This window comes from Centroberyx gerrardi, chromosome 22, assembly GCF_048128805.1.
Source record: "Centroberyx gerrardi isolate f3 chromosome 22, fCenGer3.hap1.cur.20231027, whole genome shotgun sequence".
Lineage (NCBI taxonomy): Eukaryota > Metazoa > Chordata > Actinopteri > Beryciformes > Berycidae > Centroberyx > Centroberyx gerrardi.
In genome coordinates this window covers 18,244,152-18,259,471 of record NC_136018.1, presented here as the reverse complement: position 1 = coordinate 18,259,471, position 15,320 = coordinate 18,244,152, and the positions used below count along the sequence as shown (strand labels likewise).

The following is a 15,320-nucleotide window of genomic DNA, read 5'->3' as shown; positions in this document are numbered from 1 at the left end:
CCCACCGGGGTGATTTTCGCGGGCGCGCGGGGGGGGGGCCCTCGGCGTGCCCTCCTCGGCCTCATCATCGCTCTTCATTATCTCTGAGTGCCACCGCCACTTAAGAGTTGGCTCGCTCCATGCATTTAACTCCAGGCCCGCTGCCTTCTGAATGCAAAGAGTGCTGTCTCCTAAACACAGCATGCCCCGCTCTCTCTTTCTCACTCTCAAGCTTCCTCTCTCCTGCGCCTACTCCCTGTTGATACCTCAAACCCCCCTCTTTTTTTTTTCATATGGTAAAACTGCGACAGTTCTCGCGCGTTTCATCCTCACAATTGAAAGTATGATACCGAGTTAGCTCCTCTCCTGCTCTCTATGCCACCTCGCCTCCGCACTGTCCTTTTCTTTTCTCTCCCGGGGTTCTCTTAAGAGGCAATCCCCAAAACAAGTTTAGAAAGTTGGAGATTGCGCGGAACTGAGGTGAGTTACTCCGGATGTGTCCCAATAGGTACGACGGCAAACTTTTTTTTTTTTTTGTAAAGAACAAAATGGAAGCGTATGAAATGCCTAGCGGTAGAAAGGGAGGAGAGGGAAAGATGGTGAAAGATCTGCAGTGTGTCTCATTTTTCAACGATTTATCCGAAGTTTTGACAGTAATTCAGAATGGAGGAGTCTGTCTGAGAGAGAGGGGTTTGGCTGTCAGAAACTCAACAGTTTCCCCAGCTTAGGGATCGCGCGGCGAATTTCCACGAGCGAATTTCCATGCGCGAGTGTCTCACCGTTGCATCAAAACATCAAAAAGACATCCTGATTAGGTTAATCCTTTGTAATGCTTGTCTCCCTGGTTTTGCATTTGCATAAAATGGACAGGCACGCACTCGCACTTTCCCTCACATTTCTCACACAAGCGTGTCTTCCGCTCACGCTCTCTCCCGCTAAGGAGATCTCAAGGAGTTTGCAGCGCGCTGCAATTTGAGCTCATCTGCATGCAGGCCTTTGTGCGGCCTGATGAACGTGCACCGCGCGCTCGCTTAATGGACAGCCTGATTGGGAGTGCATTAACATCAGAGCCAGGGGAGAGGAGGATGGCCTAATATAGGGAGAGAGAGGATAGGGAGGGAGAGAGAAAGAGAGACGGTGAGATAAATAGACTGTGAGTGCAAGAATGAGTGAAAGTGTGCGAGTGCGTGATGGAGAGAAAATTGACTGCCTAAAGCCCACAGCAAAGAAACTGCAGTGCAGAGCTGCTCGGCTGCCTCCCTAGGAGAATGATACTGTACCGCCTATAGGATGGCACAGCACAGGACCATCCAGTAATGAATAGGTTATTCTTATGAATGGATGGCGATGTGCATGCGTGCGTAGGATAAAGACCAGCCCCAGGCGGAGGCAGCTCCACGTCACTGTTGTTTCTGGGACGTCTGTGTTTGCACGTGTGTGTGTCTATATCCAGTGGGATAGGGGTGGGGAGGGGATGGGGGGTTCCATTATCCCCCAAACCATTCTGCGTGATTATTCATGTCCTTTCTAGTGGATAACATGTGATCATTACTTTCTGATCCTATCAGGTTTGTTTAGATGTTGGGAGCTTTGCCCAAGGCCCCCGTTAGCATGCTAGCAGACAATGACGTCTCGGCCCCGGCCCTGCAAGACTCCCTTCAACATGCCTAATGAGGTGTTGTTTATCTTCTCTGTGACTGACTGACCTCCTCCGTGAATGCCCCGTCTCCATCTCTTGGTGTGTGTGTGTGTGTGTGTGTTTGTGTGTGTGTGTGTGTGTGTGTCTGCTCCTTTTTGATGAGAGCCGGGGAAATGCATCCCGGGCTGTAGGAAAACGGAGCATGAGGGAGACGGAGCGGGTGGCGGCTGCGGGAAAAAAAAAAAAAAGGAAGGCAGGGGTGAGACGGGGAAGGGGGGTGGGGGGTGGGGTTGGGATGGGGGGCGTGTGCACTGGAGTGAATTAGGGCACCAAGGGAGAGTGGGAGAGGAGGAGGATGAGGAAGAGGAGGAAAAGAGAGAGAGGGGGGGGGGAGCGAGGAAAGAAGGGAGCTTTTCACAGGCACAGTCACGGCATCGTGGTACTGTCTGCCTGTAGGGAGGATGGAGGGTCTCTGCTGATTTTGTCCATTGTGTGTGTGTGTGTGTATGTGTGTGTGTGAGGCGCATGCCTGTGCACATGCCTGTTCCTACATGCATGTGCGTTTGCATGTGCGTGTGTGTGTGTGGATGGAAAGGCTGCGTTAATGGACTCTGGCACCACCCCCCCTGCCATCCCCCACCCTCCACTCCTCATCCACACACACACACACACACACACATGCGTGCGCCCTCTCCCCGCCAATCTGATAAGTGGCACGCCTCACGCCGAGCCATCAGCCGACGCTGGAGCTCGGGTGTGACAGCCAGGCCTCCCCCACCCCCCTCCTCTCACCCTGGGGACCTCCTCTGCCTGCTCCTCCCCACAGATGCAGCCCCACGCTCAGGGCCAACGGAGAGATGCAGGAGAGAGAGGGGTGTGGAGTGGAGCTGGAGAGGAGAGGAGAGGAGAGGAAAGGAGGGATGCTTCCCATCCTTCAATCTGTGTTATTCTTAGGCAGTGTGGAAGCACGCTGCGAGCGCTTGGAGTGTGTTGTGAGGGATGTGTGTGTGTGTGTGTGTGTGGGAGGATACCGTGCCATGAAAGCATGATAGCGCTGCCTCATGTGTGTGTAGCATGAGAGTAGCAGCTAGTTAGCGTGAGCCTGTGCTGCTGCATGCATTCATACCATATGATTCCTTCTGCTCGTGTGGGTGTGAACAGCTGATGGCGGGTAAGCCGGTTTGATCATTAGTACATCGGCATGACACACGCATTAGCCCGGCTTTTTGCGAAACACACGGGCCTGAGTGTGCCTGATTCATCGACACGCACACACACACTCCCCCCCCACCCCACCCCAACACACACATGCCCGCACACTCGCATACGCCCGTAGTATTATTACTGTAGTAAATATAGTTGATTTGGAGACGGCAATTAGCCGCCTCCGCATGTGAGCCCTGACATCTGCTGAATGTAATCTGAGAGAAAATGATAATTGTTCTTCTTTTACTCTGCCTCGCTCGTCACATCGGCCCGTAATGTCTGTGCCGAGGCAGTAAAGGCGAGCGCGGGACGCCGGATCAAGCTGGAGCGCATTTGGAAGAGTAACTGGCTGAAGTGAAGAGAAGAAAAGATGCAATCAGGCATATGAAAAAAAAATAATATCACACATCGTGGGTTATATGTGGTGATGCAGAAATGAACATTGATTCAGCATAGTGAGCATGGCAACTGGAGGACAACTGGAGGCAAGATAGTGACTTCCTATCAGCTCCGGGTGTGCTGTTCTGTAGCTGACCCTGACCTCTGACCTCCACATTACATTATCACAGACATAGAAATACTAATGAACGAAAGAATGGATTTGCAGATGAATCATTGAATGAATGGGTGAACAAAAGAAACCAATGAAATGAAATGAAGGACTAAGAGAGAATTCGGAGGGAATTCAATAAAAAGACAACTTAGTGCAAAGTCATACCTCAATATCACCTTCAAATGGCTGCAAAGCTAAAAAGAAATATCATGTCAGCGAGGGCACTAAGCAGCGAGGGGTCAGCTTTTTCAGCTTCTCGGGGAAAAACATCTTTTCAGAAGCACTCCCTCCCGTGTCTTCAAAGCCGCCGCTTGATCCGCGAGCTTTAAAGGGGTCATTTTTCGGGTGGGGGTGGGGGGGTGGGGGGGTGAACTCCAAAACCTCTTCGCAAAAATGTCCTCCGGGTGCGACATCCCATTACTCTCCTGCCAATCACGTAGCAAAGAGGGGCGGCGGGGGGCCAAACAACCGACAACAAACCCTCCCGCGGAGAAGATTAGCGTGACTGTCAAAGAGCGCAGCGGAGGAAGACGAAAGCGGTAAAAAACAACAGATTCCTCTGCGCGCGAGGTTAGGGCGAGTGTGGCTTTGTGTCGCGCGTCCAAAAATTGCTACTGCCAATTTCTGGCGGGGTGATGCTTTTGGAGGTAGAGAGCGATGGGATTAAGGAGGAGGAGGGGGTGGGGGGTGGGGGGTGGGGGTGGAGAGTGACTGCGACTGCCAGAATCAGAGCCGGCCGCTGGGGGCGGAGGGGGGGGGTTCTTCTCGCCTGTCCAGTCCCACTTCCCCTGCTTTCGGGCCACTCGATACAAATATGATCGGGCACCGCTGGGCCTCCATCAGACAGCGTTGGAGTAATTAGGTTTAGAATGATCATGCAGGGCTCTGAGATAGGCCTTGAGGCCAGGGGAGAGGCTGGTGTGTGTGTGTGTGTGTGTGTGTGTGTGTGTGAGGAGAGGTGGTGTTGCGCCGTGGAGTTAATTGAATCTGAAATCTTGTCGGCCTGAAATGAGATCCACCGGTGTCTCTCATGCTGTGTCTCAGGCAGAGGGCTGCAAACATGACTGAATTCATAAAGTGTGTTATTAAGGAGCTCAAATTAAGTGTAGCAGTGCCCCCCCCCTCCCATACTCTACCAGGCCCATGACTACTAATGATCCGGCCCCAGTGGAATCCCAGCCCAGTCCCACCCCTCTCTTCTTCTCTTCTCTTCTCTTCTCTTCTCTTCTCTTCTCTTCTCTTCTCTTCTCTTCTCTTCTCATCTCTTCTCTTCTCTTCCCCTCACGTCTCCTCTCCTCTCCTCACTCATCTATCATCTTCGCACTCTCCCTCCCTCCCTCCTTTCATCAACCCCGATGTTCCGAACAGAAACCGCCCGATGTTTCTTAACTTCTCCCCCCTCCCCCCCTCCTCCCCCCCTCCCCCCCTCCCCCCCTCCCTCCGTTTGATATTTGTTTTTCACACTTTGAAACACTTTGGATTCCACTTTGATGTTATTTTCGCTCCGGCTGCGGATCGCTTTGATCAATCAGAGAAAGGCTACTCCGACGCGCGGCGGCTCTCGGAGGACGGGCGAATTTGAGAATAATGAGAAAACATAAAGAACGCGTACGAGGATCTGAGAACAGCGCGATCCCGTTTTGTTTTTCTAAATAGTACAAATGAATCGCTAATGCGTCCCGTAATGAGCTATATACAGCGTATGTACGTATCGGTCGGAAGAAGCGGGAAAAAAAAACGTAGAAGTTGAATTAGAGATGCAAAGCATGCTTGATATTGCAGAGACAGAGGTGAGAAATGCGCATGGGAGAACCTATTTATTCGCCCCTATGTGCTATGCAAATGAAGCATGCTGACTGCTACAGTAAGACTCATTGCTAGTCCGCTCACCTACCCAGCAGGCTTAGCATGTAATGAAATGGAGGCCTTTGGCTGAAATGACCTTTCCCATCCGCTGACTGCCCGGCCGCTGATGTGCACACACTCATCCCGCACGCCTTAACATCTGAGTGAGAAGATGGGCGGTGAGAGAGAGAGAGACAATCACAATGAAGGCAAAAAAAAAAGCCAGGAAAATTGCTTTTGGAATTACAAAGGTAATATCAATCGATGTGGAATTACACTTCTGATTTCCATCAAAGGCAACCAATTAAAGCCGGGGGAGCCGCATTCCTCTTGTTCTGTCAGCGTCTAGACATGTGTTCGGCATGTAAGGTGAAATTGTCTCTTTCTTTTTTTTTTCCTTCCCTGTTTTCCACCTCTCTCTCTTCCTCTTCTCTGATCTGTTTTTTTTCTCTTTTTTTTCTTTTTTCGCTCTGTGTTTGGCGAGGGTGTCAGAGAAAACGGAGGCTCGTTTCATGGCTGGATCGGGATTTCACTCCTCTTCTCTGTTTGTCATGAAGGGAGCTTAATTGGGCCCTCACCGGCGTATGATGGGGAGGAGAGGAGGAAGGAGAGACGACGGAGGGGAGGAAGACGTGCGAGCTGTTTTTCCTTCTCGTTCGCGAGGGAGGGAGGGGGGGTGAAGTGAGGTTGGAAGAGAGCGGGAGAGAGAGAGAGAGAGAGTGCGAGCTGATGTTTTGAACAGTCCGCAACAGCAGATAAAGGGCAGTTGATTCTTTCCAGCAGAGGATACCTATAAGGTCTGATCCAGTTCTTTGTGGAGGTTTGTGTCTTTCCCCAGCTGATCCCACTACATCCCTCCTGAAACAAGCCCTGATCCACTGGTCGTATACCACAGATGGGCCAAATACTCAGCTAAGTGTAACATCAACATACTGTATATCATTGTCAAATTAATTGCGATACCTTGGTATAATTACGGTAAATAAATGAGACTGTGGTCAAGATTGTTCGTAGCCTCTATCTCATGCCAGTGATATAAGTGTTTCTCAAAATTAAGACCACATTTCCCATAATCCCTGTTGCTTTCTGTCACAAAAAGGTGCGATGTTGCTTCTACGATCAATGGTTTTCTCTTTCGTTGTACTGAGGAAGATAAACATGTTGGAAGTTCCACCATCTGCCATTGCGAGAAGCTCTGAACGTTGTAGCTCTGTTTGCGCTGGAAGAAAAGCGTCCTCGTCCTGTTTGGTGCTGTAAAGTAATCTCCCATTGTGCTGTAAAGCGATCCTGCAAACATCTGGCAAAATCAGACTTTGTGATCTTGCAGTTTTGTTTGTTTACAAAAATGAGTGTTTCATTATTAATGATTGTTTGGTAATGATTTATTGGTGACAAATGCTTCACATAGCACCTTAAAATTGATGTTTACATGATCTGTTATGATTTCAGCATTTTTTTTTAACCATAGAGTCCCATTCAAAACCCCATTCTGTAATTTAAAAATGCATCAAGTTGAAATTAAGGTTGTTATTTTTGGAGAAACTAAGTTTACCTTTTGAACAATCAGCATTTTCGTCCTACAGCTAAGATCTATCACTTCTCCATAGCCAGTAGAAAGGAAAGGAGAACGTCCAGGGTCAGTCAGCTAGCATCACCTATGATATACAGTCTGTTTCACCTTCCATCTATGAGCTTCCTGCTCCCTCACTTTATTCAGGTTTGCTGTCACTCCCTCCCTTCCTCCATCCACACATCCACCCCTATCCCTCCCCACTCCTCCCTCCCAGCTGCCCTCGAGATTCATCGTGGCATTGACAGAAAGACCTCTCCCGTCTCCCTCTGAATGCTGGGAGGATGTATAGCACGGATCAACGGTTCCGCTGTCTTCTAACCCCCCCCCCCCCCCCCCCCCCCTCCCCCCCCCCCCCCCCCCCCCCCCTCCCCCACGGACTCAAACACAATGCCCGGGCCGGTGTGTGTCTGCGCCTGACGTCTATGAGACAGAGAACCTGTCTCTCCTCTCCCCTCTACCTGTCCTTTAGGCGGGCAGCTTGGAAATGCATGCAAAGCTTCAGCATTGCAAAACACAGCTGTCTCCAGACTCATCAGCATGTAAATGAGTCGGGAAACAATTCGGAGGAGCAAAGACAATCAAAAAACAGAAAAGGCAAGAAAAGGGGCCCCGATGAGCGAAATTAATTCATGAGGTAATCTTTTATGATGATGATGCTCATAAGCAATTTTCTTCTCACCTACCTAATGGGAGTGCAGGGAAGTGGTGGGAGGCGGAAGCAGCTGAAAACGCTTCGGCAAAGTTATTTTCCGTGAGTCTGTGCACATCAGTGGCGTTGTTTTGTTCAGCTCTTCCAGTATTCGGGTTCACTTTTCCCCCTATAGCGCTTCCACAGTCAGTCTGAGTTGTGTCATTAAAAGAGCTGAGCAGACTTTGGCTGCCGTGTTGGCTGAATGTGAGTTTGTGTGTTCGAGGCGGGCGGCGGCAGCCGAGCTGAGGATGCAGAGAGTGGCAGTGATCAAAATGGCCCATTAGGAATGCAGCGTGCCATACTGTATCTAGGTCACAGCCTGAGCCACCTACTGTAGCTCTTCCACAGAGAAACCACAGCGCTGCCCCTCCCACCCTCCACCCCCCATCTCCATTCCTGCCTGCCTGTCTGCCTGACTGACTTGCTCAGAATGTGTGCGTGTGTGTATGTGTGTGTGTGTGTGTCAGTCTGTGTTGGTTAGGTTGAGGAGGCAGTTGGCAGATGAGTGTGTATGTGTGCTTGGTGAGGGTTAGGGATAGGGTCATCGTTGTTTGTGTGTGTATGTGTGTTTGTGTGCTTGCATGTGTCTATGAGTGGGTGTGTGTGAGCCAGCTAGCAGTTGAGAGTGTGTTTATGTGCATACGTGTGTATGTGTGACTGTATGTATCTGTGTCAGTCTGTGTGTGTGTGTGTGTGTGTGTGTGTTAGGTTGGGTAGATAGTAGGCAATTGAGACTTGAGTGTGTCTGTGGGTTAGGCTAGTTTAGATAGGCAGTTGGCAATTTGTCTAGCAATATGTCTGTCTGTGTGTGGGTTATTGGGTAGACGAGGGATTTGACAATTGTGTGTGTGTGTGTGTGTGAGAAGAGAGAGAGTGAGTGTGCAGGAATCTTATGACTGGCACAAAGGTCAGTGGATTAAATGCCACATAATTTAGACATACAGTATGACTTTGCACTGTCAGAATGTCAATAACAAAACACACACACACACACACACACAATGAACATCGCAATCAAAATGAAAATCCTCAGCGTAGCTCATCAGCTGAAGTTGAACTGAGTTGCTGAAGTGATTCCATGTAAATTGTCCTTCAGAAACTCCCTCCTCGTTGCGCTCATACGCTTTAACAAATGGATGTATGAATGTGTTTGGACTGTTTATTTGTGTTGTAATGAGAGGCTTTAATCAGAGGTGTCAGGGATTTGAAACGTTCTTCTGAGCGTGTGCAAAAACAACCCTCCCCCCTCCGACACACACACACACACACATACACAAACACACACACATCTCCGTGATTTATGTGAAACATTAAAGGCAATCATGTTGGGCTGGGCCTTGTTCTTTGTATTGCAGAGGCTGTTTGAAATATGGAAAAGCCAAGCCGTCCCTTGAATTATACACACACACACACACACACACACACACACACAAACACACACGGAAATACATGCACACACACACAGATAAAACACAGACACACGCATTTCCGCACATACACACAGACACATACGCAAGCATGCACTTTTACTTGTAGACGCTCACACAAACACATATGGACACACACAGACACACACAAGGATACACATACTGTATAATGTATGCACACACGCACATTCTAAAACAGTTCCTTTGATAGTGATACTGTAGTTGTTGCTGTGGTTAAAAGACAGAGAACATCCTCAGCCACACACTCTGATGTAATTCCAGCTTCTTGGATGTTGCCGCACATTCTGTCTGGTCTCTGTAGCTAGAATGAACGTTTCTCAATAAGAGGGGATTAAGAGTTTGAAAATGTACCATACCCTCCTCCACACACACACACACACACACATTCTCACACAACGTTGCAAATAAACACATAGCGGAAGGACAATAAAGTGTGTGTAGGAAGGGATACCACCCAGAAATAGCCCCGCGGCCCTTTGTGACTGACCGTTCTTCTTCATGCCAATATATTTATTTTGGTCTACACCCAGCAGACAGACTCTCTCTATGAGGCTCTGTCTGTTTTCTCTCTATCTGTCTCTGTGTCTCTCTCTTCATCGCTCAAATGGACCAGTTGCAGTTGGTGATCTGGCCGCTGGTCTAAGACACACACACACACACACACACATAGTGAGAAAGAGAGAGAGAGAGAATAAACAGAGCGGGCGAGAGGCAGAAAGATGAGAAAGAGAGAGGTATAACAGATAGCAGAAAACCCGACTGACTGACGGAGGAACGGAAATAGCGGGAAATACTGACAGGCGCGGCGGGATAGAGATAAAAGTTAAGGCCAGAAACAATTTTCCGAGAGGGCGATACAGCGTCTATTTCCATGCATCTCTATTTCAGGCGGAAAAAAATCATCATTTCCATACAATAACCTCTTTGCGGCGAACAGGCGGGGGACAGCGATAGCGGCTGCGAAAATGGCCCTCATTTGAATACAGCGATCGGAAACGGCGCTATAAATTGTTTTTGTTTCGCATCGCTTTCGCATGATGAATGCGGCGGCGCAACTGAGCGTTCTCCGGCGCGACGGTGTCTCCTCCGCTCAGCCGGGAGACCTGTAAGAGGCGTAGAAGTTCCCGGTGAGAAACCATTTTGTCCCGCGTCCGTCCCCCTACCGGCGCTCGGCCTGATGTCATGAATAAATGCATGTCATGCCTCCGCGCCTCTTACCCGCCCTGCGTGAACCAGGTCGCCTCCCACCCTCGCTCCCTCCCCCTGCTGCCTTCACACCATCACCAAACAGGAATTAGGCCCGGCTTTCCTCCAGAGCGTCGCGGCCAATCATCGGCTACCCTCCCTTCTTCCTCAGGTGGAAATCAATTGGCTCGGAGGGAAAGAGCCTTCGTCCAATGAGGTGTCATTTCTCGCTGTGACCCGAGAGAGGCAGGGTCTCTTGCGAGGTGTCTCCGTGGAACGCCACTGCGCCGCTGCATGAAGGCGGGTTGTGTTATTTTAAAGGCGCGTTCCATATCATGAACCCCAAAGAAGTGTTAGCTGAATCTCTCGCCAGTTCCTCTTCACAGGTTACAGTCCTCCCTCCTTAAATTCTCGGAGAAAATGCGGTTTTCCGAGGATGAGCCAAATTGCAGATTCTAGCTGCAAAGAGATTCTGGCTGAGCGGGGAAAGCGCTGACTGACGTTACAGGTTGTGGATAATGAGTTCCGCGGGGAGGGAGATAATCGGCAGGTGGCGGCTGGAGGCTGGAGGCTGGAGGCTGTAGGGGAAGATGGGAGAACATCGGCAGCGTGAGACGCCGCGGCATCCTCCGGGTTGTCGTCCCTGGAAACCGGCCGCGGCGACGAGGCCGCTCGGCGATAACAACCCCCCCCCTCCTCCCGTTAATGCCGGTTAACAATCCTGGGTCACAGAGTGTGATTCGCGGGAAACAAATCTTCTCCATCTCCCTCCCTTTTTCTTTCTCTGACTGTCTCATTAGATTTTTCTTACAAGGCGTCCGTGTGTCTCGCCCCAGGTAGAGAGTGTTTACTCACCACAGCCAGCTAGAGGAGGAGGAGGACAGACAAATCCGACAGCCTTGCCTCTCTAACAAGGCGCTATTAAAATTACATGCCACTGTCAGGGTTTCGCCCTAGGTGTGGCGCTGTGTAGAAATCATGCGCTGGTTCATATCGACCCGCCCTGCTTAGGACAGCAGAGAGAGAGATAGAAAGAGAGAGTGGGGTGTGTGTGTGTGCATGTGTTCTTAACTTTCTACTTTGTACTTTTTGCCATCAATAGCTGATAATAATGTCTCTTGATTCTTCTCCGAGAGAACAAATTACATGTATTATTTAGAATGCATTATGGATTACCGTTATGAAAGGCCCTGGGTGGAGGGACGGCTCCGTTATTTATTTTCTCTCCCCGGCTGCGAGAAACACAGTTTGGGGGGGATGGGGGCTCAGACACCGCGTCAGACGCCTGTAGGGGGCTTTGCCCGGGGAGATTTGGATTAACTTTCAGGTTGGCCAAGCAGAAACCATAATGATTCTCTCTCTCTCTGCCCTTGAAATTATCTTCTCATCACTTACTAAAATTGATAGATGCAGTCATTTTTTTTTTCTTTCCTGCCTCGCCCGTTCCATTTGCAGGTGAAGAATGCCAAAACTGAACATTTCACTCATCGTACGTGGCGGGTCTAATGTTAAAGGTTAAACCAGTTCTTGCAGGTTCTTGCATTCGATTTCAAAACCACAGCTTTTAGGAAAAGGAAATAAGCAGCTATTGCTGCTGTCCGTTCTCCTATTTCAGAAATTTCCTCTGAGCAAACCACAGAAGTCCTGACAGAGGATGTCAAAACAGATTATCTTTTCCTCAAATCTACTCCCCAGATTAAATGATTGCAACAATCAAAATGACTTTAATTGAGGCTTTTCATAATTTCTTTTTTTCCCCACTCTTTGGAAATTCTCTCTTTGACTTTTTACTCCGCTGTTGTGCTGCCGCCTTGAACTACATTATTACCCTGTAAATCGATGGAGATGATGTATGGGCATCCACTGCTAGTGGTAAACCCTTCTGTTTTCTGTGATATATGATGATGTATCATATTGAATGGAGTACCTACCTATAATAGTGGCTTCTGTTCGGGGAAAAGCAGATACATACAGTATAGCCAGCTACTCAGTAATATGCTACCTGTGCGATGCTATTTGCGATACCATTAAGAGAATATGTTATTTTATGAGATGCTGTTCTCCTATAAACGGATACTTTGATTGATTGCATCCATCATTTTTCTCTTGATATTTGATCGCATCGGTGGACATCATAAAAACAGCATATATTATATATGACTGACACATGTTAGAGCACATACCACCTAAATGAAATTTGATGGCCGATCAGGCAGCGCAGAAGTAAATCAACCAGTGATGAATAGCATGGTGCAGTGCCTTGTAGTTCTGAATGCAGCCTAAAATAAATCCAGCTTCCCAGCATCCATCTGGACTCTGTCTGTGGTCGTATCGCCATCCTCCTGATCAAATCTGCATCTTGCCTCGCTGTTGGACGGTCGTCTGTTTGTCCTCACGTCTCAACTAAACAATGTCTTTCTTTCCACGTGGCTCCTCAATCTTCATCCCTCCTCGCCGTCTTCCTTTCTCCTTTGAGAGCATCTCGGTATTTATATTCATCAGTCCCGCTGTATGCTACAGAGAGATAGATGCTTAGCGACGGATCATTAAACAGTGCTTTGGTCTGGTGGGGTGGGGGGTGGGGGAGAAGATCGGGGCTTTATGATGATGTGAATGGTGCGTCAGTGTTTACCTGGGGTTGAATGGGGATGTTGGGTCCAGCGGTAGCTCATTTATTGATTACATGATGATCGGAAGTCAACTGCAGTAGCTGCTGTATCTCTGTACAATGACAAATAACATCAAATTGTGTCATAAGGAGTCTTCATCTTAGTATTAGAAACACAAGGAACTGTCACACAGTCACATTAGGAAGAAGCTAGTCAAACTTTTGGGTTAGGATAAGTTTTCTTTGCTAAACTGCAAGGTATCCTGCTCTCACTCCATTGTCATTCCATCCGTGAGCCGTAGTTGCCAATCAATAACTTATTATCAAGCCTCATCAACCTCACTCCCAATACCACCATCCCGATGCCAGCCCGAATTTATGCCAAGGTGCCAATACCGGCTCAAGAGTTTTACAGAAACGGCTGAGTTGCGTCTTCCAGCCTGACACTGATTAACTCCAAATCATTACAGTTTTTATCGGATTCCTCCTTCTCTCAAACGAGACACTTATCTTCGAGAGACAGATATGAAAGTCAATACGGTCTGCGTTTTTTAAAGACGCGCTCTCTGTGTTTTTCTGCTAAGAAAAACGCAGAGTGTAAAAAAATATGACATCGGTGGGGGGGGTTCGCGAGTTGGCGGCGGCTTCGGCGGCTAATCCCGTGTTCCGCCGCGGTCCCCGCCGGCGAGGCTCGGGCCGCTAAAGCGAAGGGCAGAGCCGCGTCGCCAGCGAACCAGCCGGCGTCCCGATAGCCTTCTAATAGCTCTGGTAGTGTCGGCCCCCCGCCTCCGCCTCCCGCTTTGATGCGGGCCCTCCCTCTCAGGCCACCGGCGGCGGGGGAATCGCCCTTTCATACGGGAGCCGCTGTACGCCCGGAGGTCCCGCTCAAACTAATCCGCCAATATGTTTCACCGTGACAAATCCCTCACTTTATTGATGTTGATCCAGAAGAAGGCGGGGGGGAGAAAAAATAAGTTGAGGACAGAAGTTTGTCTCCATTTTTCCTCTATAGGGGGAGAGAAGGAAGAGAAAATGCGGAGGAAAAGAGGAAGGTGAATATTTCTCGGGGAGTTAATGAAAGTCCTTGAAGTGAGGCGAGGGAAGCTGTCACCTGCCCCGGTGATAGATAGCAGGGCTTCCTATTATTAGCATTCCCCGAGCCCAGAGTTTTATGCCTTACTAGAGCCATTTGTTGATTAATTAATCAGGTAATGTATGCTATCCCCGCGACAAAAGAGCCCACGTATCTCCGCCCCCCAGCCTCTCCCGGGCTCTCCGTGCGACCGCGGCCCCCGGGATCTCCCAACCAGGCCGCGTTCCGAAAGATTACGATTCGGAAAGCGGCCGCCGTACCGAGGGGAAAGCCGTTCGCGCAAAGGCCTCGGCCCGCTTTTAATGTAAAGTGGAATAATAAACATCCGTGAGGGAAACAGCCTCCCATTCCATGAATATATTCGCTCCGGCGCTGGCCCAAAGTCAACCTCGTCTGATGTCATTTTTTCAGCTTTTGGAGAAAGTTTTCGAACTGTCAAGCAGAAGCTCAGGTAAAAAAATAAACCGGGAGCGAAGCGCCGGGGGAGACGGCGGAGCTTAATGCCTCCTGCTTTTCCTCCTTCTCAAATTGAACGGGACTTTTTCCGTAATCAATGCTCATGTGTGCAGTGCGCGAGCGTGGGGTTATCTTATGAAAGATAAACAGTCGATGGAAATCCAATCCTTTTCTGTGATTATCTTTATTGAATTCCTTCCCTCTCGCGGTCACATGCCCTCACGTCCGTACGCTTTCTGTTATTGGCTTGTCTTTACATTCATCAGATTTGTATGTGTCAGTACTTGACATAAAACGTATATGCACACAGTTTTCAGCGCGTACAGACGATAATGTTGCGCAGAAAACGTGTACTAACGGGTTTTGTGTGCATGCTTCTGTCTACAATGAAAGCTGTGCACATTCAAATTACAGCTGGATTCTGTATAGATGTATTTAATTAGGATTTTGCATGTGCACACGCTATGGACCATTAGTAGTCTGCAACTGTATCTACTGTAATATGGCACACAGATGTGAATCTATCTCTATAATCAAAATGACCACCATGTGCACTTCCTGGATTCCTGGCTGTAATATTTCCTTTTTCCGTCTCCCCCGCCGCTTCACACTTCCCCCGCAGCTGCCACCATTGTGGAACGGCGGGAAATGACATCACATATCCTACATAGCTTTTCCTGCCCTGTGTCATCAGAGCGTTTACCCCTTTATCCCTAAATTCCCTCCAACCGTACAAAGTCAGCATCTGATCTTATCCCCAGGCGCAGTGTGTGAGTAATGAAGTGGAGTCAGATAATAGAGTTGTCCAGTTGTTGTGTGTGTGTGTGATGGGTGTGAGTGAGTGAGTGTGCAGCCCTGTAATACTGTACTACCTGTCAGCAGCATCCCTCCTTTTCCCTTTTCCATTCCTCATCATTTTCTCACACCCCTCAGTCAGCCGGAGTCTCCAGTCATTTATTCTCCCGGCATCGAGCGCGGCCGACCGGGGGAATTTACGACCGTCGGCTCGGCTTATTCTCACCCCGCTGTAAAGCTGTCACGGAT

General features: G+C 49.1%; 1 protein-coding gene across 1 annotated transcript in view; it reads left to right on the top strand.

The window, feature by feature from the left end:
- The window catches only part of LOC139909750 (partitioning defective 3 homolog), a 352,335-nt gene that overhangs the window by 250,956 nt on the left and 86,059 nt on the right, over positions 1–15,320 (top strand). The gene's annotated exons all lie outside the window — the stretch shown is intronic.